General features: G+C 50.6%; 2 protein-coding genes across 3 annotated transcripts in view; one reads left to right on the forward strand and one right to left on the reverse strand.

The window, feature by feature from the left end:
* Positions 1-24,067, reverse strand: part of LOC105181706 (uncharacterized) — a 263,572-nt gene that overhangs the window by 210,872 nt on the left and 28,633 nt on the right. The gene's annotated exons all lie outside the window — the stretch shown is intronic.
* Positions 1-24,067, forward strand: part of LOC105181707 (uncharacterized) — a 177,119-nt gene that overhangs the window by 120,020 nt on the left and 33,032 nt on the right. The gene's annotated exons all lie outside the window — the stretch shown is intronic.

The raw sequence follows: 24,067 nt of genomic DNA on the forward strand, positions 1-24,067 counted from the left end.
TATTACTTTTTTTTAAATGGAAACCCCAATTTTTTATATCATCAATCAACCAATCAATCAATCAGTCAATCATTATATCATCTTTTTCTACCAATTAATGTCAACAATTTTTGTTTTGTTTTTTTATCTGCCTGATATTTTTTTTAGATATTTAAGGAAAATTTGATAACTTTTTCAACATCTAACTTACGATATCTCGCTAATTGTTTGTCGGAGGAAGAAGTGGTACCAGACTTTATTACTCTACTTGATCTCAAAAATATATTGTTGCAATAGTGTCCTAACTTTTGTTAACTTATCGACTTTTGGAAATTTCAAAATCGTCAAATTTATTCATACATCTAATAAATTACCGTATTGACGCGTCGCAACATTGTTTCACATTTGTTCCCGATTTGCTTCTGTTTCTCCGTGACTCACGGTCGAAACACAAATAATACCGCGTGGGCCGGTCAGTAACGTCCGAGTTACTGGAAAAACACGAATTTCCTCAGCGATCGGTCAACGGTACTTTAAAAGAAACGCAGTTTTCGCGAGGGCCCTTTCGGCGACCGCTCGATACAATTAATGACCCGCGCGAAATGTCGCACGAATCTTCGCTTTTGCGGCGGAATCCGCAATGTTCGTGATTGTGTTGCAAGAGCAATGAGAAGTAATTCGCCGCACTTGACGCATCTCTCCCCCTAATCGAGTTCATGTAAACTCGTTAAAAATGCAACACCGAATACATTCAGTAGGAGAACGCGCACGATTTGCCGCGTTTTACCGCATCATCAAGAAGGACAGAAGAAAATTACGCAAGTACATCGCATCTCATACGAAGGCAAAGAAACTCTTAATTTTTAATTGATATACAATCGCGTTCGCCTGCGCGCTCCGCGCCTGTGCCGAGTATTATCGCATACTTGGCGCATGCATAAACCAAATTGCACCCTGCCCTTCCCCCGCACGCCTCACGCACGCAAAGTTTCCGCGAGTCAATAAGCATTATTCGACCGCAACAAATTATCGCGCGGTTTAACTTCCGGTTAATTATGGTTTTATGCGGCCTCCGACCGTTCGGATCGAGTAATACAATTAAACGCGGTTAAACAAAGTTATGTAATATTTAAATAATTAATTTGACACACACATAGTGTCTCTCCTTCTCTTTCTCCCAGTGTGTTGTTGGACGTGTGCTATAAACATTATTATGCGTGCGTGTCGCAAACGTGTGTGCAATGCGATAGACTCGATGGCGCGCGTTATCATCGTTTTCGATTTATACACTAATTACCTGTAACAAACGCTTATTATGCCTGTCGGCGATTGATTCATTTGGCACACCCGACGATTAGCCAAATGTGACAAAAGCGCGAAAACTGGTCTGGGAGTCTGGGAAGTCTGGGAGGATATATTCTGGAGGGAGGGTCTACGTCTGGTAGGCACATTTTGAAAGTATTTCGGGCTCGTGCCGGGACTTCCTCCCTCTCTCTCTCTCTCTCTCTCTCTCTCTCTCTCTCTCTCTCTCTCTCTCTCTCTCTCTCTCTCTCTCTCTCTCTCTCTCTCTCTCTCTCTCTCTCTCTCTCTCTCCCCCCCTCTCCCTCATTTTCTCTTTTTATCAAACGGTCCATTTAACAGTTGTAGCCGTTTTAACTTCCTGACGCTCAATCGGAATTCGCTTTTCTCACATCTCGCTTCTTTCCGTATATGGGTCTTCCTTTTATAAAAATTGTTCAACGGAGGACTATTTGCTCTCGCCACCCCATCGAACCTCGTAAGGCTTACTGGAAATCGCGCGGCGGATCACGATATCGATTCTCAATTTACGGAATATATGTATCTGCACCGCCGCCGCGCTATTATCATCGCCGCCGATGTTTATTGCAGCAGGAAACTGCCTTAACCGTTTTCGGAAAAGGGATCGTTCCCGCTCGCTCGCCCGCGTCCGCGCGCGCCGCCCTCGTTTCTGTTTTTCTTTTATCACCGCGAAATCACGCGCTCGGAAATGGATTCCATTTATTACCCGTGCCTTCTAACTGGTACCTTAATGTGCGCGCGGCGTTCTCGCGCGCGCCTGCTTACTCTCCCGAGCGCAATGACGGCTCATTTTAGAGCTCAATTTAGTCCGAAATAATTCCGACGTGCGCCCTTTCGGGAGCAGCTGAACGAGCGAGGGGTTGGGGTCATCGATGGACTTCCTCTTTTTCGTTCTCTCTCTCTCTCTCTCTCTCTCTCTCTCTCTCTCTCTCTCTCTCTCTCTCTCTCTCTCTCTCTCTCTCTCTCCCTCTCTCTCTCTCTCTCTCTTCATTCCCTGTCTGTCTGTCTTTTCCCGAAAAGAGGCGGCGGAAATTGACAGGCTTTAAAGGGGCTAAGCAAACTCTTTGTTCCGCGAAAATGTGTAGTAATATGCGTATCGTCTGTTTGCCTACCGTGCCGCGATCCCGCTCTTACGGCGAATTGAAATCCCGCCGGAATTGGAGCACGGATGATTAAGCCTCAGCCAGTCGCGCCGCGACGTCGTCGCTGAAGTAAGAGGAGGTTTTATCAACCGCGTCCGCGGGATAAGGGAATTTGAATAATCGGATAATCCAAGTGAGATAGAGAGAGAGAGAGAGAGAGAGAGGAGAGAGAGCCGAAGAGCTCTCCGAACGAAATACTAATAACCGCGATACGAGCAAAAATGTTGTCGGCCAACTTTTGCCGCGCGGGACACGCCGCACGAACGTAGCCGCCGGCGATGCATTACCCGTAATCCCTACGGATGATGTCGCGTGATCTCATCAGCCGATACGATGCTAAATGCAAAATGGGAACAGCGCGCGCGGTCCGTGCTTGATCGTTCACAAGATTCCGAAATCCGTCCCGTCGACTTTGACCACGCGGGATTCCACGCGCTTAGCGCGACCTGTCGTCTCTCTTTCTCTCTCTCTCTCTCTCCCTCTCCCTCTACTTTTCTCTCTCACCTTACTGCTGGCGACCACCGTTTTTTTCACGCAAGAGACACGTTGAACTTTTATCGAACCGCACCGACGATGAGGAAACGCTCGTGTTACCTATTGCGACGGACACTCTGCGATATTAGCGGATTCACTTCGGACGTTTTTCACACAAAGACGGGGTGTCTCTCGTGCGTCCCCCGAGGCGAATTCATTAATCGGTGATCAAGATCGAATTAATTTCCGCGTATATCGACTCGGGGGATTACCGCCGAGCGAGCTTGATAATCGAGGGATAAATGTTTCGCTCGAGTCTATCTTATACAACGCCCGATGGCGTCATCGATTATACACGTTGTAACGCAAATTCGCCCGCTCGTGCGGTGTACACACTTAGCGCGCAGCAACTCAACCCGCGAGACAATTGCCGACAGCGAATCGTAAATTCGCCTTAATGGACCGAGTTGTAATGATATTACCTCTCGGCCGACGGGACGAATAAGGAGCCGGGAAAATACGAATCCGAAGAAACTCAACCGCGGCTTTCCCTTCTCCATGAGACCTGGAAAATTAGTATCGCGTATATACGGTAAGCGCGAGTAACGAAGGAGCCGTGTCGACGCGGCGGCGGCGGTGGCGGCGGCGGCGGCGGCGGCGGCGGCAGAGGCACGGCGAGGGCAGGAGGAGGCAGTAACGAATTGCTCGGACCGGGAACAAGCGGGTCTGCTGCTAGCTTCTTACGGTTAACGTCTTGTCGAGAAACTCGTCGAATTTGCAGGGAACGTTTCTAAGAGCATGGAAGATATCTTGTCGCGGAAACAACGGTTTCTTGCAACGGGGCGTTGCCTGCAGTGCAAGTTTACTCGCGCCGGGGAAAGTAGTTTACCGCCGGGAAAAACTTTCAGCCAGCGCGGATCCCGTTCCCACACCACGATTTATATTCCCTCGCTCGGCGAAAATCTCGTTCGATGTCGTTACCGTGTACAGCTCTGTGTATTATTTGTTAATTAACGTTTCGACAGGCGCCGGATTGTTAGACGGCTGCCGCAGACGCGCCGCTCGCCCCTACGCGTCCCCGTTTCTCCCTCTCCCTCTCTCTCTCTCTCTCTCTCTCTCGCCCCTAACCTCCCCAGATAGTGTCGTGTGAGAACTACGTTCATTGGTATCCGCTGCGTTAATGATCGCGCGACATTCGGTTCCGTGCTTCAGCATTGTTACGCAAAAACGTATGAGTCAAACGCGCGTCAATATGTACCTGTCAATTAATTAACAATTATCATGACAAACAAGCGTAAGTCAACGCAAACATCGTGTGTTGCTCGCGCGAAATGGTATACCCGCGACGCGCGTATCGAGTGCGTGGACATTAATAGACGCATTATCAGCGGAATATCTCAACTATGCGGATACGCGATAAAGCGACGAGACACAGTTCTTCCTGCCGATAAGCGCACTTCGCGTGTTATTTCAGATAAGCTCGAAATGGACAAAAGAGCGGTCGCGATTGACATGATCTTACGCTTATCAATATCCTGCGTCACATGTGGGACATCGCGCGCGCCAGGACGATCGCGATAAGCGCGAAAATCGGCAAATTGTGGCGGGCGCGTGTGTCGCGAAAGAGAGACGAGCGATTGAAAATCCGGTTAGTAATTACCGAGGACATTACTGTCGACCAGCGAAATTATCGAACCGCGCTCGTATGTCGCGTAAAACCGGCCCCCGCCTCTTCCTTTTAATTCCTTAGTAACGCTAAGCGCGCGGCCGAAAAATCCTATCTATGTATACGCAATCGTAATTGCGCATGCGCGACGCGTCCGCGTATTTTACGGCGACCGCGCCGTAAAATTCCCCCCAACATTAATTGGCTTTCGCTTCGTGCGGCCCAAACACTCCTGAGATTAATCCGCCACTGTCACGGATACGAATATAAATGTCGTCGCGCGACACTGGCGTGTGCTCTCTCATACAGATATCAATACGCGCTCGTTATCCTTTAAATATGTCACGACATACGGCGCCACAAGCGACGCCTCTCACGCATAGCCCCGCTTATCTTACATGCGCACGTATGAAGCGACAGAGGCGAGAATGTTTAGACATTCTCATCCGCTACATAAACCGCGCTATCTTTCTTGAGAGAAAAGAAGCGCTATGAGAGACATGAAGAAAGAAGCGCTTCTCTTTCCGCGTGGATCGAGATACGCTCGCTGATGACGGTGTTTCACCGTCGCGTCGCGGCCGGCGACGTAGTGACAGAGCTTGCATACACCGTTTAAAACGACTGAGAGATCGCGCTGAAGCAATAATTATGCAGCTTGAATTGGAAATACAAGAGTCGCAGCAGCAGCTGAAAGATCGATACGTTTATTGGGAATTGGGAAAAGGAATGTTCTAAGAGAGCATTCGATCCTTCCCAAATATCTGCCACTTCAATCAGGTATTCGAAGGAACGATTTTTCTTAATGGCTTTAAGAAACGTACCTATCGAGAATCGATTCATGAAAGATTAAACTGGCACACGCTATTTACAAAGCGTCGAAATAAATAATTATACAGCTTGGACCAAAAGTACAAAAGAAGGTAACAGAGAGATAAATATGTACTTATCCAGAATTCAGACGGATGCTCCCTGGAAAGGAGTATTCGGTTGTACCGAAATATCTGTTTGTTTAATTAGTCAAGTATTCGAAGGAGCGGTTCCTCTTAAATCGTTTTGGAGAAGTGTGCTTGTAGAGAATCGACCGAGTTATTAAACCGATGTTTGCGCCACGCGAAGTCAAGCTTGGAGGCAGATAAAAAAGTCGTCGTACTCGGCAGAGACTAAACGAGCAACTTGCTCCCCGTCTCACTCCCCACCGCGCCCCTCCGTGTCATTTCTTCGCGTTACACTTCCGCGGATCATAGCCAGAGATGACACGGTTTCGAGTGGAAGGTACACCGTGCTTATTATCAGTCCCAGCGCTCGTAACGTCTATTAAGTAAGTTTCCTCATTTCGAAATTAGATGTCAAGCACGTACAGTTAGTTCATAACGTCTTTCACGAGGAATCAGTCGCCATCTTCGCACTCCGCTCGGACATCACCGGCAACATCGATTCCGTTCTTATTTCTCTCTCTCTCTCTCTCTCTCTCTCTCTCTTAGATTTCACCCTCGAACAGTAACCGCTCCATTCAGGTATTCTTACGATCCGCGCGAGTCTTACCCCCGCGCTTCCACCGCGTCGTCACTTCTCTTCCCTCGTGAGCTCGTCACCCGAGCTCTCGGGTCGCGGGACTCTTGAGCCGTCGACGAACGACCCGCCGGGATAGCCTTGTATCGCTCGATAATACAGTCGGGATTTATCGTTTGAATGAGACTTATCGCGATTTTAAACGTCGCTCGACGCTCACAACCACCTTCGCCGAATCTGCAAAGCGATGACAAATTACGACGACATCGCGATCCTCCTCCCGAAATCTTCGCGAAATCAGGCGTGTCGCGTTTTTCCCACGAGCTCGGGAACAACCGTATTTCCATCGGATACGAAATTCGTTTGGCCGTCGCGATGTTCACGATGTTCGCGGATCGACGGCGGCGGCGCCGATTCAACTTCGATCCGTTTCTTACTCAGCGCGCTTATTTGCGCGCTCACATTCACCACCACGCGAGACGCGAACATTGAAGTCTCTCGAGATGAGACAGAAGCGCGTCACGGATCGTTAAGGATCTTCGACTATACCAACGACTCTCTATTCCTTTACCTTTTACTCGCCCCCCCCCCCGGCCCCACGGTCTCCGTCGCCCTTTTAGTTAAGAAAAGTCGCGGCTTATTCGCGCATCCTTATCGGAGATACCGAATTTACCGTACCGCGACGAAACCGAGCTCGGGGGGTTACCTGTACAAACAGAGAGAAAGAGAGGGAGGAGGGAGGGAGGAAGGGGGGGGAGAGAGAAAGAGAGAGAGAGAACAAGAGAGCGAGTCTCCGCGGCATTGTCTGCCGTTGTGTCCTTAATCAACTTATAACCCGCGGTAACTTTTGCCAATCAGAAACACATCCCCGCGGGAAAGAAGATCGGGGCCGCAGCTGTGCCGCTACGGAGAGAAGCAAAAACTTTATTGGATCGTAAGTCGCCACCTGAAGGTAGCGCGCGCTCGCTCGTGGGCTCGCTGGGGTGCCCACCCGACCGCGCTGCTGTCCGTACACTTACGACTTCCTAGGACGACAACGAGTATTTTCTTTCTCCCGCTTGCGGGAATGTTATTCTTGTAATCTCATGAGGTGTCCCGGTGCTAGATATTGTAAAGCGGAAGCAGAAGGACTTAGGAATACATAGTAAAATAACGTCCGCTAGTGCTAGCGAAAACATGTCTCCAATTGCTGCTCCGCAGCTTGACGCTCACCCATCCTCCCGCTCTCCCCAATCGCGGCCGATAACGCGATCCTTTCCCGCTCTCCGTGTTGAGGGTGCTTGCTGGTGGCTGCGAAGCGAAAAGAGCGCGCGCGCGCGCTCTTTTCGGTTCTCTCCAACTGATTCTTAAGCCGCACGACGAACCTCTCGCACGCAATCGCGTCCCGTCGTTTCGTTCTTCCGTCTTCTCTTCGTTCGGCCTTACGATCCGTGTCCCGCTGTCGAAACGAGATCGCAGCGAGACGACGACGAGACCGCCGCGCCGCGTCGCGCCGCGCCGTCGCCGCGTTCTCGGCGGTCGATGCCCTCGGGAACGAATAGCACGATGACGCGTATCCCCCTGTTCGCCGGAATAATTGGCGATTTCCCAGTCGCGATGAGCAGGGAAATCGAGTACAAAATCCGCCGTACACGAGAGAGAATTCCCTTGAATTTGTTTTAATCATCGGACGGGTTGTTAAGGTTGCCGGAGGTACAATCCGATATCTCTGGTAGTGAGCAAAATTTTCGTCATGGCTGTTATTACGATCTCTTTGCAAAGTAAAACATAGAAACATGTGCCCGTCCTGTCTGTTCTGTGTGTTTGACGATGCGAGAACGTACGAGAACGGAAGACTCGACTGCGGAAGCCCCGATCTTACACATGCGTCGAGCCTGACCGGATTTGCTTATGTTTGCGGATCACCTGCAGACACCTGCAGACACAATGGCGAGCGACGCGTGTGTTCCGCGGCGAATCGATCGCCACGTCATCGGATCGCCTCGCGGGGAGACTGATTGAGTAGCGTTAAAACTAACAGGCCATGACATCGGGCTGACAATGTAACGGCGACAGCGCCTGTCTACCCTCGTTAGCGCGGTGCGCTGTTCGCGAGCAACGCGTACCGCGCGCGATTTCGCGAACTCTCAGGTCGCCGCGTTGTTGCATTCTCCGTGGACCTTCCACAATAATATGAGAGAGAGAGAGAGAGAGAGAGAGAGAGAGAGAGAGAGAGAGACGCGCGTTTAATTAATAAATATTTCCAGTTACGAGTCCGCGTAGTTTAACCATGCTGTCGAAGTGAGGAATCTAGCGGCATCGATGCGACGCGCTGGAGGGACTGCGATGTTATTCGTTCGCGCGCGCTCGATATCGAAGATAACGACGCCAAGTGTAAAACATGATTTCTCGCCGCGGCAACCGTGTGCCTGGAAATTAAACGTTTAATGAATAAATAACGCGCGAGATTACGTGCACGCACACGCAAAAACGCGAAGCCAGAGCTTCGTGCGGCTTTTCGCCATAAACGGCGATATAGTTGAATGCCTTCCAAGAGCTCATAGAGGAACATATGCAGATGATTGTTCTCACGTTAGTGTCCCCGCCCGCCTTAACAGCGCACACATTCTGCACTTTCGACTTGGTTGTTGGCCAACACGACATTACTTTTGCATATATTTGAATATAAGCACAGCGCGCTGCGGGAAACGACGGGACATTAAAAAGTGGCAATATCGTCTCGCCGCAGTGTAATCTTTTCCGTGAACGTGAGCGCAACTTTCCGCGGACCCTCTATTGCCTCACGTGAGAGAGAGAGAGAGAGAGAGAGAGAGAGAGCCTATCGAATTATAAATTTGCGAAAAACACGCGTACGCGCCACACGGATGTTACCGCGCCCTGCGATTCTGCCTCGTGTCCAAATTATCGCGATTTTCCTCGCGTAAAAATCAATCGTGCGTGTAACCGAGAGAAACGAAGAGAAAAACGAGGGAAAAATAACGCGCACACGCATGCGGGCGTGCGTGCATGCATTTTCGCGGGAAATCGGCCAAAGGATTTCTCTATCGCTTGGCGCGAATTCGCGCAACGCCACCGAATTTACTGCATCATATACCATGACTCCATGTATCGCTCGCAATTGCTACACGATGTATCAAAAGCTTCGTTCAAAGTCGACACTTTGTTACCATTTCCCAGCGTAGCACCTGCGTCCGCATGGAATTACTGGCAGCTCGAACGTATACTACGCGCCATCAAAAATCTGTACGTATCTGCCGCGCGAGGCGCGAGGCAATAAATTTTCGTCGCCATGCTTTTTTCAAGGGTATTAGTCCTCATCGTCGATCAGTTAAATCGCGCCGATGCCACGATGATTTTCCCTCTTTATCCGTTCACTTAAGCAGCCGCGCGGAAGCTTCGTGGATCACAATCACGAGATATTAGCGGTAAAATTCTTCAAAAAGTTTTACAACCAAATTTTTCTCAACGATTTTATGGAAGACTCGATGACGACGAGAGAACAACATTCACGGCAATTTCCCGTAAAAATTGCGCTTAAAATCGCCCGAAAATATGTCGATAAATTTCGGCGTGCTGAACGTGGAGCGACGGACAACCACGAGGTGTCGTGGATTGAAGTCGCACGCACTGTACAAATGATCATCGTTTCCCACGCTCGAAGGACGCGTGCATCTCAAGCCGGGCTGATTGATCGGATCTCCCGGGATGCGCATTAAAATTCGCATTCGATATACAACATGGCGAGAGAGAGATCGGACCAACAACGGCGCCATGCGCGGTAACTTCGACGGAACTATTCGATCCAGCTATTTAATCCGACGCAACACTTTAAAATAGCGTGGCGTAACGAACATTCCTCCAGAACTTGATGCCGGCGGGAGGGAAAAGGGGGGGGGTGAAGCGAGCGAGCGATATATGTAAAGCGCGCGCGAAAGGAGTGTGCGCCGCTCGCGCGATTATTCCGAAACGGTGTTTCCCATTCTCCGCGGCAAATGGACAGGTGTCTAAAGTGATAACGGGAAAGGATTTGCCGGCGACCGCGAGTCTGCCCGTACCCGCAAGCGAGTCCCCCGTCCTCCACCTCCCCGCGCGGCTTCACCCAAGCCGGCGCACTGTCGGCAAACACCGGCCCACTTTCCCGCATGGCTTCGGCGTAATGAAATGCATCGCTCTTTGAGGGTATAATCCGATGCAGATTAAAACCCCGAGCCGTTCCTTCGCAGTTCCGCCGCCGCGAAACAAATTACGGCGCAACGCCGCAGGAGGAGGCGTCGGAGCTAATCTGACGCGAAGCTCGTCACACGGCTTTGTACGGCTGAATAAACGAAGACGTGCCCTAGGCGACGCCGGCCACATTCCGAAACTCATCGAAGCTGCACTTTTAACCCTTGACGGTCGGCCCGACGTTTCTCCCTCTCACTCTGCCTCTCTCCCAGTCTCTCTCTCTCTCTCTCTCTCTCTCTCTCTCTCTCTCTCTCTCTCTCTCTCTCTCTCTCTCTCTCTCTCTCTCTCCCAGTCTCTCTCTCTCTCTCTCTCTCTTTCTCTCTCCCAGTCTCTCTCTCTCTCTCTCTCTCTCTCTCTCTCAGGACACTCGACGTCGAGTCTTATTGCAGGGGGATTCACTTTGTTACGGAGGAATTAATATCGATGCGAAGGCACGGCAACGGCTTGACGACAGTGATTTACTTTTACGTGCGATTTATCCGCGGATGCATTCACAGCGGCGATTGAAGATCGATGTTGCATTTTAACGAATACACAATTCGCGAACAAAATATTGACCGCGCTCGCGGTCGATCAAGCGGCTTAATTCGGACCCGAACTCGAGTCGAGAACAGACATTTATCGCAATTACCTGCACGCGTTTTTGCGTTTCGCGCTATTAATTAATTCGCGATACTGATTAGTTCGTTAGCGTGATTAGTTAAATCTAGCGGAAACTCGGATGTATTTGCCGAAAGTCGATTATACAGGCCGGTTCTTCGATGGGGAAATCATTATTGACTTTCACGCCGTTGAAACTTCCACTCCCCGCTTACTTCTCTCTCTCTCTCTCTTTCTCTCTCTCTCTCTCTCTCTCTCTCTCTCTCTGTCTCTCTCTCTCTCTCTCTCTCTCTCTCTCTCTCTCTCTCTCTCTCTCTCTCTCTCTCTCTCTCTCTCTCTCTCTCTCTCGCTCGCTCGCTCTGGTATTGCGCAATATCTAAATTCATAGGATAAACGACGTGTTAATTTAGCGATAACACGAGAAAAACAATGCGAGCAATATACGTCGCGCGGAGAGAAACATGACACGGAGAAAGGAGAAGAAGGGGAGGCGACGTGTGACATAATAGTGTGATATAACGTCTCTCTTCGTCGCTTTATGATCGAAGTGAAACATTTCGCGCGCATCTTCTCACATCGTCGCCGATCTCGCTCGAGTGAACACGTAACGTACGACTGCGGAAAAAAAGAAATTGCGCGGCAATTCAACCTCTAACCTCCCAACCACCCGACCCTCGTGCGCGACCTGAGCTATCAGCTTTCTTCTTCTTCTTCTTCTTCTTCTTTTCCTCTTCTTCTTCTCTGCTCTCGCACCATCCCACCACCCCGTCTCAGAGCAGTCGTTGCTCTTTCTCCTCCCCCCACACCGGTCCATTCATTAAGTCTCGAGAACGTCCTCGCAATCTCTATAGGGTCGTCAGTAGACGTGTACACGACGTGCCGTTTGTTCTCCTCTGAAACTCGAGATGTCCTCCTCGGATAACACGGTGAGACCGTGTGATGGCCAGCGCATACACGCACACACACGTGCAGCCCTGTATAGAAAGCCGCGTACACTCGGGCACGCGCGACACACGCAGTAATAGAGTCGCCGAGCTGAGAGATAATGAAAGCTTACACCCGCGACCTACGACTACGAGAGGAGGGAGGCAAACGATTGCGCGAGCCTTGACCCGCCGCGCCGACCTCGGAGCTTCTTCTTCTTTTCACGGCGGCGCGACGCGGCGTCTCTCCTCCTCCGTCAGGTGGAAACCGACAAATCGACGCACAACAGCAGAGTGCTGCTCATGATTGCTTGTTTATAAAATATCTCTTACGCAGGCAGAATCTGAATGATCGGGGAAGGAACTGGCCGTGGCCGTGGGGGTGAAAAACATAGTCGAATGCGATCGCGATGTAATTTCGGACGTCGCGCGGCGTGATTTTCTATTCTGCCGAATATCTATTCGCGGAGCCGTCGTGCTACTTTTAGCCGATTTTAAATCAACCGGAAAAGTCGCAAATAGAAAAGTTGTCTCGTTAGTTTTGGATACTTAGAAAAATATATTGCGCACCACTCGTACGCATTGAATGTACTGTTAATCGCTTGCGTCATTGTATACCAGGTAATAAGAATTTTAATGGATATTGTGCAAGCACAAAGCGCGACTAACAGTGTACAGTGAAACCATTTAACTGATGGTCTTTGCATGTTCATATGCGCATATATTATCGTGATGTAATAAAAAACACAGTAAATGTCGCATTTGGAGTACGCGGAACGAAATCACCGACCAGGTTAATTATTATATGTTTCCACTCAAGCATTTGTGCAGGTAGCGCAACGTCTACTATTTTCGGCGTTATTCGATTTTATCCGTTCGATGTTATCATTTTTTCCCGCGCTATTAACGGCGAGCTGTTACCTTCACAGAGTACAAACAAATGCTTTAAAATTTTCGTTTATTTTTCCCGGGGCATCTCGCGTCGATAAAAGAAGATTAAATACATGTTCCCCGCTTCATTCGTGTGACTCATCAGACGCGAGCACGAAATATGTACTCGGAATTGAATAAAAATATAAACCGCGCAGGAGACTTTTCAAAATAACTTTCAGCAGAAAGTTTACCGTTTACCAACTCGGTAGCAAATGAGAAAAAAGGAAAAATGTCGAGAAGAATCCCCCTACACACTGCACTATCACACACACAGCATTTTTGTGGGAATTAACGTTTCAATTTAGGAAAACAATTTCAGAGTGTTCTCGCCCGTGTGACGCGGTAAATTATGTTGCTTGTAATATCATAAGCAACGCAGGAGAGAATGTCTGTAATGAAATGCGCTCCGGCAATCATTAGCGCGAGATTTACGACCTGTTACCGACCAATTAATGTTTTGCAAATGTCTCCGCAGCGACAGCTGCATAACATAGATATCACGCGAAAGTTATTGCCGCGGGTCGCGAATATACAGCGGAAATTAGATATCCAGCGGACACTGAATTGCGATCAGTATATGTCATAAATATTGACGTGGCGGGAATTGGTCCTCCCTCAAAAGTTTATACTGCATAATCAATTTTATTGTTATGCAAATGTGTATTACGCGCATTATTGCAATTACAACCAATAAAACTGTTTGTACCCATACACGCGTTCTCCCCTGAGACGGATTTCGATTTTTTAAAGAGGGAAAACGTAGTCAATTACGGGCTGAAAGGCAAAGGGAATTCCTGTACGGGACGTGATGAAATTACCGAATTCCAACTGGTGATTTCCCTAGTTGACAATACACGGCTCGATCGCACCGGTGGTTTATAAGTTTTAGCTGATATTTTTTATTTAATAAAAGAGACGAAAAATGTGTACAAAATATCCGTAAAAGACCGTAAAAATATTTATTCACCCTCTTTTTATTTTACTCTTATAAAATACTTCATTTCACTCTTGTAAATATTTTATACATGTGTTCGATTTAACGATAAAAAATATTAAATTTGCCTCTCGGCCGGGGAACTCTAACGGCCAGATTACCCTCGAAAATCCTTTACAAATTGGAAAATATGCGTCAAACGATTCAATTCCGCAATGTATGCATTTGATTCTCACATCTTACGCGCATAGTCGTTTCACATCGGTAACGTAGACAATCGTTATTTTGCACAACACGCGAACGTAAAAGCCAGACTAAATTTCTTCGCTATTATTAGTAGCACGAGCAAACGTAGAGAAGTGGCGGCCAAACAAAACCTCCAAGTAGATTGGGAACAGAAAGAGATTAAAAGGGATGCTTCTACGTATAGTAAACAGCGCTCTCTCTAAAGGGTTAACGTATCCCATTTTTCCATGCATGGGAAGCAGCAGTCTAGACGATTGAACATGCTTTTGTTTTTATAGGGCAAACGACCATACATTAATTTATACGTTCAAACGCGCGGCAGCTTCGCCTCGTTTACGCATATATATAGCGTGAATCTAAGCGTATATACTCCGGGCTTCTCCAATCTGCAGTCTTCAGCGAATGTTGACGAATTACTGGATTCTATAGCCGAGCGCTTTTCGCACAAAGGCAGGCTGGACGCGTTACTCCCTTTTACATGCGCAAGCTATGAAGAATTCGCAAGTAGCGTGAAGCAGAATTTAATGTTTCTCATCTCTGCGCCCACCGTGTGTGTGCAATCGGCGCGGCGCGATCTCCCCGGGTTTTTTTACACACAGAAGGAAAATCGAGCGAAGGAGAGAGAAAGAGAGAGAGAGAGAGATAGAGAAGGAGGGAGGGGAGAGGATCGGGTCGGGTCCCGATTTACATGGCTCAAAGGGGATTCGCACATAACTTATCGGACGTCCGTCCTTTGTCCGTACATCATTGCACGGCGCTCGAGGTTCATCGACTTCCCGGCCCGTGCTTTTCCCCGATGACAAGGCTCGCTGACCGTGTAGATCGATAGAATCGCGATCGGCCGATCCTTGTATTCAACGTTCACGCGATATACCACACATACGCGCACGCACGCACGCACGCACGCACGCACGCACGTACGCCTTCACGTTACGTCGCACGAGGAGTATATATACGCAACACGGCAACGCATATGCACGCGCGTGCACGCCGACCCATCACACGCGCATTAGCGTGCACACGGCGCGTCGACGGTGGGTACTGACGGTGTCGGGTAGCTATTACAATTTGCGCGCGGTTATATGCAGCCGAACGAAGCCCCGGGTCCCGCTAATTGTGGTTAAGTTTAATTCGCGCCGACGTGCGGCATGGGACACGCGGCCGGAGAATGGCGAGCGTGCTCATTCGCTCCTGTTTGATGTGCGCGGCTCGGCGCCGCGCTGCTAGTGCCGTCGCGTTGCGGCCTTGCAGCCGGTGTATCCGACGTATACCGCCGCTCTATATCACTGTAGGATATACACAGTGTATATATACGCGCGCGCGCGTATAATTCCACGTCCGTCGATAGCAGCGGATTATCGGCCAATAACACCGAGGAAAACCGTACCCAGCTTGGAGCGGCCTGCCCTCGAGGCTTCGGCCTCGCCGACTTTCATTAAGCGATCACGATGAGCTTGTAGGAGGAAGAGCGAGCGAGCGAGAGAGAGAGGAGCCGAGGGAAGCGTGCAGGGGCGAGAGATGAGACGGAGATGAAGTTACCCGGGGATGAGTGGCGGTTAATAAGAGAGAAGCAGATACGAGAGAAGCGCGCGCGTGAAAGAGGTGGAACGGCCACTTAACGAATCATCGATAAACAAGCGGGGGACTCTCGGCGTCACATCGTCACGATCGCCGCCGTCGTAATGGGAACCGATGGATGCACGCGTACCCCCCATTGTTTTCGCCTTCCCCTCCGCGGCAAGGTCCTTTCGAAGAGACGTCGACCCTGGACACGCTTCTCTCTCTCTCTCTCTCTCTCTCTCTCTCTCTGACTCTCACCCTCGCACTTTCGGTATCTAACGGCTTCTCTTCCGAAACCACTAACTCCCCGCTCCATTCTTCGCCGCTTCATCAATTCCCGACCTACCCCCGTCGTCGTCTAACCCGTTCCCCAGCGGTCGCTTGTGTTCCGCGCACGTTTCGCTCCCTTTCAATCTCTCGTTTCCATCCGCTCGTACATGCTCGTCCTTCTCCTCCTGCTCCTCCACGCCTCGTCTCTCTCTCTCTCTCTCTCTCGCTCACGCCCTCGTTCGTCTCGTGTTTCCACATCCACTTCGTTCTTCGTCAACCCCGTGACCGAGCTTCCAACCTGCGCGGTCTAATAAAGCGTCCCTTCGTGACGGTGGCGCACAGGCGCGTACACTTGACACATGCACATCAATGCACGCAGCCACACACACATACACACACACACGCGCGCGCGCGTATGTGTACACATGCGCACAGATGCACGTATGTCCCGAGCCGGCCGTTTCGTTTCTCCGATAGCAGTGCCCACGCGCACACATGTGAGACGCTTGTCCACCTTTGCTGAAAGGAACTGTGCGTTTCAGCCGGCGGTAAATTGAAGCTGATACCGTACAGTCGATTCAAACGGTTGACGAGTTTATCGGGAAGCTTAGCCGGTTGCTGGGTACTGCCAAGTTTAACCCAAATGCGCCGGATCTACCTACGGGTTAGGGACAGGCGGCTAATGCCAGCCCGTCGTGAGCCCCGAGCATAACATCCAGGAAGGCTTAAGGGCGACGGCAGCGATGTAGTTGGGGAAGCTGCTTATATAAAATGAAATAAATCTCCCGTTGATCGATAGCGGGCGAACTAGTTGCTGAAACTAGTCGCGGCGGGAGTTGCGCGAGGAGCTGCGAGCCCGTAAGGTGAAAGTCGGAACTTGCACGAATTATCCGGTCCTAATTACGCACACGTCTCGTCTTGCTCCGGGAATTGTTGTGCATTTAACGCTCCAAGAGTTAGCGGAGAGTCATCGGGGACACGTTCTTCGCGCGCGAATGGAGAATTATACGCGAAAGTACGTTCGTAGATTACGCATTATAGAAGGGTCACGATCTCGTGACGTGCCCGAGAATTCAGATTAATGTACACTCGGGAAATTTGCTCCGCCAGTAATATATTTATGCGGCGGATCTTTAACTGCCGCATAAATCTCCGGCGCTTGCGTTAAAAAGTCCGAAGAAAGTCGTCGGGAAAGTCGTCAGAATTACACTGAACACTCCGAGTTCGCTTGAAATATCGCGGTCTCATCCGGCGGGAGAGAGAGGGGGGAGGGGAGAGGGAAAGACAGAGAGAGAGAGAGAGAGAGAGAGAGAGAGAGAGAGAGAGAGAGAGAGAGAGAGAGAGAGAGAGAGACAGAGACAGACAGACAGAATCGAAGGAGACGGAGGTACCCCGGTCGAATACCTAAAAGGCCGTTGCATCTCTCGCGATGTAACCTTTCGACATAACGTGTGAAGCACAAAGCGTTCGTCGAAGGTGAGCGCGGCCGAAGAAAGGAGAGCGGTTCCGGCTGTTGCGAAAATAGATTATGCCGTTACACCGTCGGACCGGAGGATACGAGGGTGGGCTAGCTGGCACGGACGTACGCGCGTCTGAACGATGCCCTCGTTGGCGGGATAATATCTCGCAAAGTTAAATTCAGCGAAGATTTTCGGGCGTCGTGTAATTTTCCAAGACGACGGAGGGGTCACCATTTCGCAGATTTGCCGAGCTCAGCAGAAACATGCTGAATTTACTGCGAGTTGCAGACGGCGGACTAATACCCGCTCCTCCTCCGCCGCGTCGTCCTCTCTCGTCCTCGCGTAACGTAATCCCGCGCGCCGGTTTATCCTTTGCTAAAGAAAGTCCGCGCGAGCGCAGCTGGCGCGCACGGGCGCTTTCAAAGCCCGCTGCCGCGACAGATTCGCGCGGACTTCTTTAATTTTACGCGTTGGGGAGTAAATTATTTCTTCGCTAACGAGTCCCGCATTCGCCGGATAAAACCCTCCTTCTTCTTCCACCCCTCCCCCCTCTCTCACTCTCACTCTCTCTCTCTCTCTCTCTCTCTCTCTCTCTCTCTCTCTCTCTCTCTCTCTCTTTCTCTTCAGACACCTTGTATTTGCGGATTCCTAAGATCTGCGGTATGTCGGGATAGTTACACGGGGTTACTCTTCAGGAATATCCAGCGACGCGCGCCATTTTCGCCCGACGACGATTGTTAAACCGAGTAACAACTGTCGGCTCTTTTCGCGGCCGCTTCGCGTAAGACAGTTGCGACAATCGGCAGCGGCAGCGACGGCGGAGGCGGCGGCATATCCATGAATACATCAAGTCGACGCGTGACGTCACGGTAACTGCAGATTGTCTCCGCCTGTTGCGACATACTGGTCATTATAGCACTGCATGTAGCGCATGCAAATTACATCACGGTCATCATGTTGGTGCAGTTGCGCGACTCAATCAACTTCCCGCGGCGGCTTCCGCTCACGGTTTAGCGTCATCCTATCATCCTTACCTCTTCATCTCCCCTCCCTTGTCTCTTTCGTCCCGTGTAACTTTCGTAAACGCTTTTAAAAGTTTAAAAGCGGACGCTTTAAACATGCTCCCGTCGTTACGTTATCACGCCGCCGCGCGCGCGCGCGCTGGAAGGAACGGCTCTAACGAGAAGATGAGATACAATAAATAATTACGGTGTACCCATACGACGTGTAACAAATAGTAGTATACGGAGCATCGGCGCGACGTAATTGAAAATAATTGCCGCGTGATCGCGAGAGCGAAGAAAACTTGTTATTGACACGTACACGTACGTTTGAAGTATACGTTTCCAATTAAAAGAGACGATCGTAATGTTTCAATAAATCTACGACTCGATCGCGGCAAATAAACCTGAAATAGCCTTCGCGCCCGAACGGGCGCTATATAACTGACTTTGTTACCGTTCGACTGCTCGCCGTCTCACCCGCAGAAATAAATGGACTCGAATTCTCTCGCCAACGCGCGCCCACCCCCGCCGAAATCTCTTAAAGGCGCGTCGTATATTAGAAATTAGGCCGCCGCGCCGGTGCGCCTCCTTCTCCGCTACCTCCCCTCTTTCTCGCTTTCCCAGCCCGGCTGGCAATCGAGTATCAAATAGGACGCAATAATTCGCATACGGGAGCATTAATTACCACCATAAATCTGAACGTTAATGCACGGGCGCGCGGCTAATTGCGCGAAAGACCGTGCCGGTGTAACACGCTGCGGACCCACTGAGTGGCCTCGAGGAATCTGACATACACTCGACATTCACGAGGAGCGCGTATCTCGTCGTCGCGTCGCATCGCATCGCGCTGCATCGCGCTGCGCTGCGCTGCGCTGCGCTGCGCCGCCCGGGGTTACGCGCTGCGCTCTGCGTGCAACCTGCCGGCTCTCCATGGCCGACTCATTCGTCATGTCCCAAAAGGGTGGCTCTCGCGCATTGTCAGTGCGCGACGCTCCCTTTGAATCGGCCTTACTTTCGAGCCCTCCGCGGCCTCCGCAATATCCCTCTCGCGCGTCGCAATCAAGTGGCACCGGGCGGACGAACAGTGACGAGCAGCGGAGGCGCGGGCGGAACGGCAGTTGGTTAAAGACGGGGAACGCGGCTTTTGTCTCGCAGTGTCTACTGTAAACCGACGATCTTATTGCGAGGAGTTAGGCGGCTTTGAAGTCGCGCGCGCGCGCGCGCGCGCGAGGGACGGGGATGGAACGACGCGGGGACATCGCGGGGCGTCGCGGAAGTCGGGGAAAAAGAGAACAAGAGAGAGGGAGAGGGGAGCCCGTTTGCGAGGAGACGCAAGACGAAAGGCGACGACGACGACGACGACGACGACGACGACGACGACGACGACGACGATGGCAGAGGCAGAAGAAAAGGAAAGCGCAGCTTTCCCGCCCTCTCCCTCTACCCTCCTTCTACACCGCCGTCCTCTCACCCTCCGACTTCGACGCGAGATAGCGCGCGCGGTAAAGGAGGAGACGACGAATAAGAGAGACAAGGGCCCCCTCGGGGGTTCAATCGCCGTGGAGCATAAAGCACCGACGACACACACACACACACACACGACGAAAGGTAGAATGTCGCTTAAGCGCCGTCGTGACCAATGGCCTGGAATACCTTTTCCGGTATCGGGTCAACGACGCGTTACACGTTGCTACCGAGTTACACGTACTCGTAATTTTTCGAGGAACACGACTGGCGGGTGTAGGAGGGGGTGGACGACAAGAGAGGGAAGAGAGTGTAGGCCGAGAGAATATATCGGCGAGAGGGGGACGAGGAAGAAACAGGCCGAACGCGGTTGTTCCTCCCTCCCTCTCTCTCTCTCTCTCTCTCTCTCTCTCTCTCTCTCTCTCTCTCTCTCTCTCTCTCTTTCGCCCGCCCTCCCGCCTTTATCCGTTCGTCCCTCGCTCTGCCGTTTTCTTCCTGCCTCTCGATAGCACACGTTATATCCACCAGATCGATCTCACTATTCCTCCGCACATCGGAGGAATGTCACGGAGAACGTATATCGGCTGCGTAACATCTGCGCGACTGCTCGCCGTCGTCCTGGGTCACACGCTAAGTCGCCGCGTGGTCACGTATAAGAGATATCATCGGCACCGACTCTCGATGACGCGCCCCCATCCCCTCCGTTTTTATTGTTTTAATATCAGTTCGGACCTCTCTGATCCCCGTGTGTGTGTGTGTGTGTGTGTGCGCGCGCGCGCGCGCGCGACTGTTCCCGATAGAGCACGGTGCGCGCGTCTTCCGACACATAATTTTGAGACGTAGGTGGCTGCTGTACGCGTTACCCGACTAGAAATTTATCCCATGGTCCTGATCAGGTTAACCTCATTTGGACATCAGATCCCAATAAGGTAATACTATCGAGTCCTAGTAAGTCATGTAACGCAGCGTGGATATCAGGACCTCAGTAAGGAGTCAGGTGTCCTTATTGAGTTACCTTATGGAATCCTTATTACGTTTCTTTTTTTCCAACTATGGCTCCTGATTACTCGCCACGGCTATATTGGATGGTGACATTAGACATAAGAAATGAAAACGCTGAAAATTCTTTCATGTCACTTCCAAATAAAAAGATATTTGCACGAAATAATATTTTAGATCGCTTGAGCATACTTGTAAAATGTTTCGGAAAAGAAACATAAGATGAATATCATAAGATCATAAAATATCACAAAGTGACAAGACATAAAGCAGTGTTAAAGAGAAAAGTTGCATGTCACGTTAATTTTACAACTATTTATTGACTGCTACAAAAACGATAGTTTCTATAGCATTTTACAAATATATTCAAATGATCTGAAGTGTTTTTTCAATGCAAACATCTTTATATTTAGAAATGATACCGAAAAATTATTTTGTTAAAACTTGATGATGCAAATCATAATTAGATACAATGAATAAGATCCCATAAGGACGACAAGGAGACAAGAACCTGATTAATTGAACCATATTATATCATACATTAGGTTGCTACGTACATTAAGGTCCTAATATGGGCCCAATCATTATAACCTTATAAAGGTCTTTCTTGCTCATTTGTCGTTAGGACATTATAAGGACTGACTTACTTAGGATTACCTTCCATTCACCCTATTAGGTCCTTATCAATGTTAGATGAACCTGATGAAAATTTCTAGTCGGGTAGTTAAACATCCGTCCGCGAGAAAGGAGAGAAGTCACGAGAGATATGTCATATGACGGATTTAACGCTCGACAAATAATTATACAGAGGCCGAATGAATGGCAATCACCCTCAAGCTATGTTGTTATTACGGGGTTTATCTCCACGCTGCCCCGTGAATTCTACGAGTATGCCCTCGGTCTTCCCGTGTCGTACTCCCCTCCCCTCTCTGTCCCGTTTTCGCTTCCGGATGTGCCCGCGACCGTTCCTCTCGACTTAGGTTCCTCTCCCCGTTTCTCTCGACTTCCGCTGTCCATTCCCGGCAAAACGGGGCCACACTCGTAGGTCATCGGTTAATACTTTACGAATCCCTCCTGAAACGGACGGGAAAGAACTTCGGCTAGGAAAGCGAGTCACCCCGTCGGATGGGTCGCGGCGACGACAGCCTCGCGTATGATTCGCAGGCGACAGTTGGGCTATATCCCGGAGATGATGCACGGGAATACTTTCGCACACACTAGCGTGCGCATCCGCGTATCCATGACGGAGCGATAATACTCACGGGAGCGGAATGTGTCTACCCCGAAACGACGACGGCCACCGACACGAGCGGATCGATGGCCGGCGCGAAAGTCACGCTGGATCGCAGACCGAATTCTCGCTAAATTTCGCTCGGCAAAAGACGAGAGGGCAAAATTTTCCCGTCATCGGAAATCGCGCGATTTATTATTCGTCTCTTATCATTCGTTAACCATACAGTCACTGTAGAATAACGGTCTTTATCGAGCTTTTTCGTTACGTCGAGAGAAGTTACGCCATTTTTTATCGTCGGATGTTCGATGGGTGTCGACACACGTCCTCGGCGAAGAACGCACAGAAATCGCGTGAGATTTGTCCGATTTCCACTCCGATAGTAAAATCACCGACCGGTTAGGAAACAAATGAGAGAATATCACGACGGAGGGGAGAAAGTTGGGTCCGGATTGTTTCCTAATTATTCGCGACGATAAGCTTCCTCACGGCGCGGATAGCTCGTTCAACCGGATAACGTTCCCTCCCCTCCGCTATTCACGGCACAAATTCCGTATAAACGTTCCGTACGGATCTCGCGGAATATATATGCAAATTTAATTGCGCATATATATCATCTTCAAGCACTTCATCGGTGCGCGAAATAACGATGCGTGTTAAGCATATATTACGTGCTCATTCCTTACTCCGTTTCACCGTTCGACCGTCACCGTCGCGCCGTCATCGTCGCCACCCCTTGTGCCGGTTCGCCGTCGCTCCGCACGAGAACACGAATGTGCGCGCCCAAACCGTGTTTCAGGAATGGAATGGTTCCACGTTATATAAAACGATCGGGCCGAACCCGCGAGCGCAGATCCACCTTCCGCAATCAGCGTCGATCTCTCTGTCTCCGCTGATCGGACGAGAGAAGAGAGAAAAAGAGAACGACGGGGCCAACGCGGCCGATCCGCGCCCATAAAGTTTAATCGCCGTTATTTCGCGGGGAATATGCACCGCACCTCTCTGCGGCTGGTGGGTGTACGTACGAGCCCGCGGCAAATGGCTTGTGAGAAAGAGAGAGAGAGAGAGAGAGAGGGGGGGGAGGAAAGAGAAAGAGAGAGAGAGAGAGAGAGAGAGAGAGAAAGAGAGACAGAGAGAACGCTAGACGCTTTTAAATATCCCGTTCGTCCCGATAACGTGCAGAGTATACCGATTTTCCGCGATCGCGATTGCCGGGTGCCGGGCCATAGCCTGAGGCGAAGTTCGCGAAATCTGTGGGTCATAAATTTCACGGCGGACGCGTGACGTCGGTGAACGCTCGCGCTCGCGCTCGCACTCGCGTTCGCTCGGCGGACCGCCGCGCCGTCGATACGGGAATTAATCGAACCGAGCCGAGAATTGAAAGTAAACGACTCCTGGAGTGGCGGCAGAAGCACGGATATGCCTGTGTGTGTGTTTGTGTGTGGGTGGATCATAAATAGAGAGCGACGGGGACGCGCGCATTAATACACACGCGGACGCGCGTCACCCCGCGCGCGCGCGTTTACGACGGACCGGACGGTAATGGGGACGATCGTTTGTCCATCGGGGTGACGTCTTCGTTTTTATCGCCGCTTTATACCCTTTCTCGTATTATACTCCCTGAGATTTCTTCCTCTCCGAGACCCTTCCCACCCCATTCCATCGCCGCCCCATCGGCGATTCGCCTCGCCTGCCAGTGTGGGAAAAAGGGGGCATTCGACGCTGTCTCAGCGATGGCGATGGCGATTTATCAGAGGCTCGCGGAAACACGAAGGGGCGCGTTTATATTTTCGGCGCGGTATTATTGCCGCGGGCGCGCGCGCGCGCGCTTGCTGGTAGCATCGTTTCTCTTTTCAATTGTGCGGACAAACCGACGCGTATTTGCACGCGTTTTACTTCGAATAGCACCGCGCGGCAACAGCGTGGATGCATGAGCGTTCGTTACGTCGCCGACGGCCTGATTTTATTTCTCCCCGCCGCGCCGCTCGAGAAACTCGCGCAACGAGACGTCTCAGACTGCGTATTATTTGTCACTACTCCGTCGCCGCGCCGTGCCATAACCATCTTCTTCGTGTTATACACGATACCGTATAACGTGAAAGCTCCATGACGTATCGAGAGACATATTT

The sequence above is a fragment of the Harpegnathos saltator genome, unplaced genomic scaffold, assembly GCF_003227715.2.
Source record: "Harpegnathos saltator strain DR-91 unplaced genomic scaffold, Hsal_v8.6 scaffold789, whole genome shotgun sequence".
NCBI lineage: Eukaryota > Metazoa > Arthropoda > Insecta > Hymenoptera > Formicidae > Harpegnathos > Harpegnathos saltator.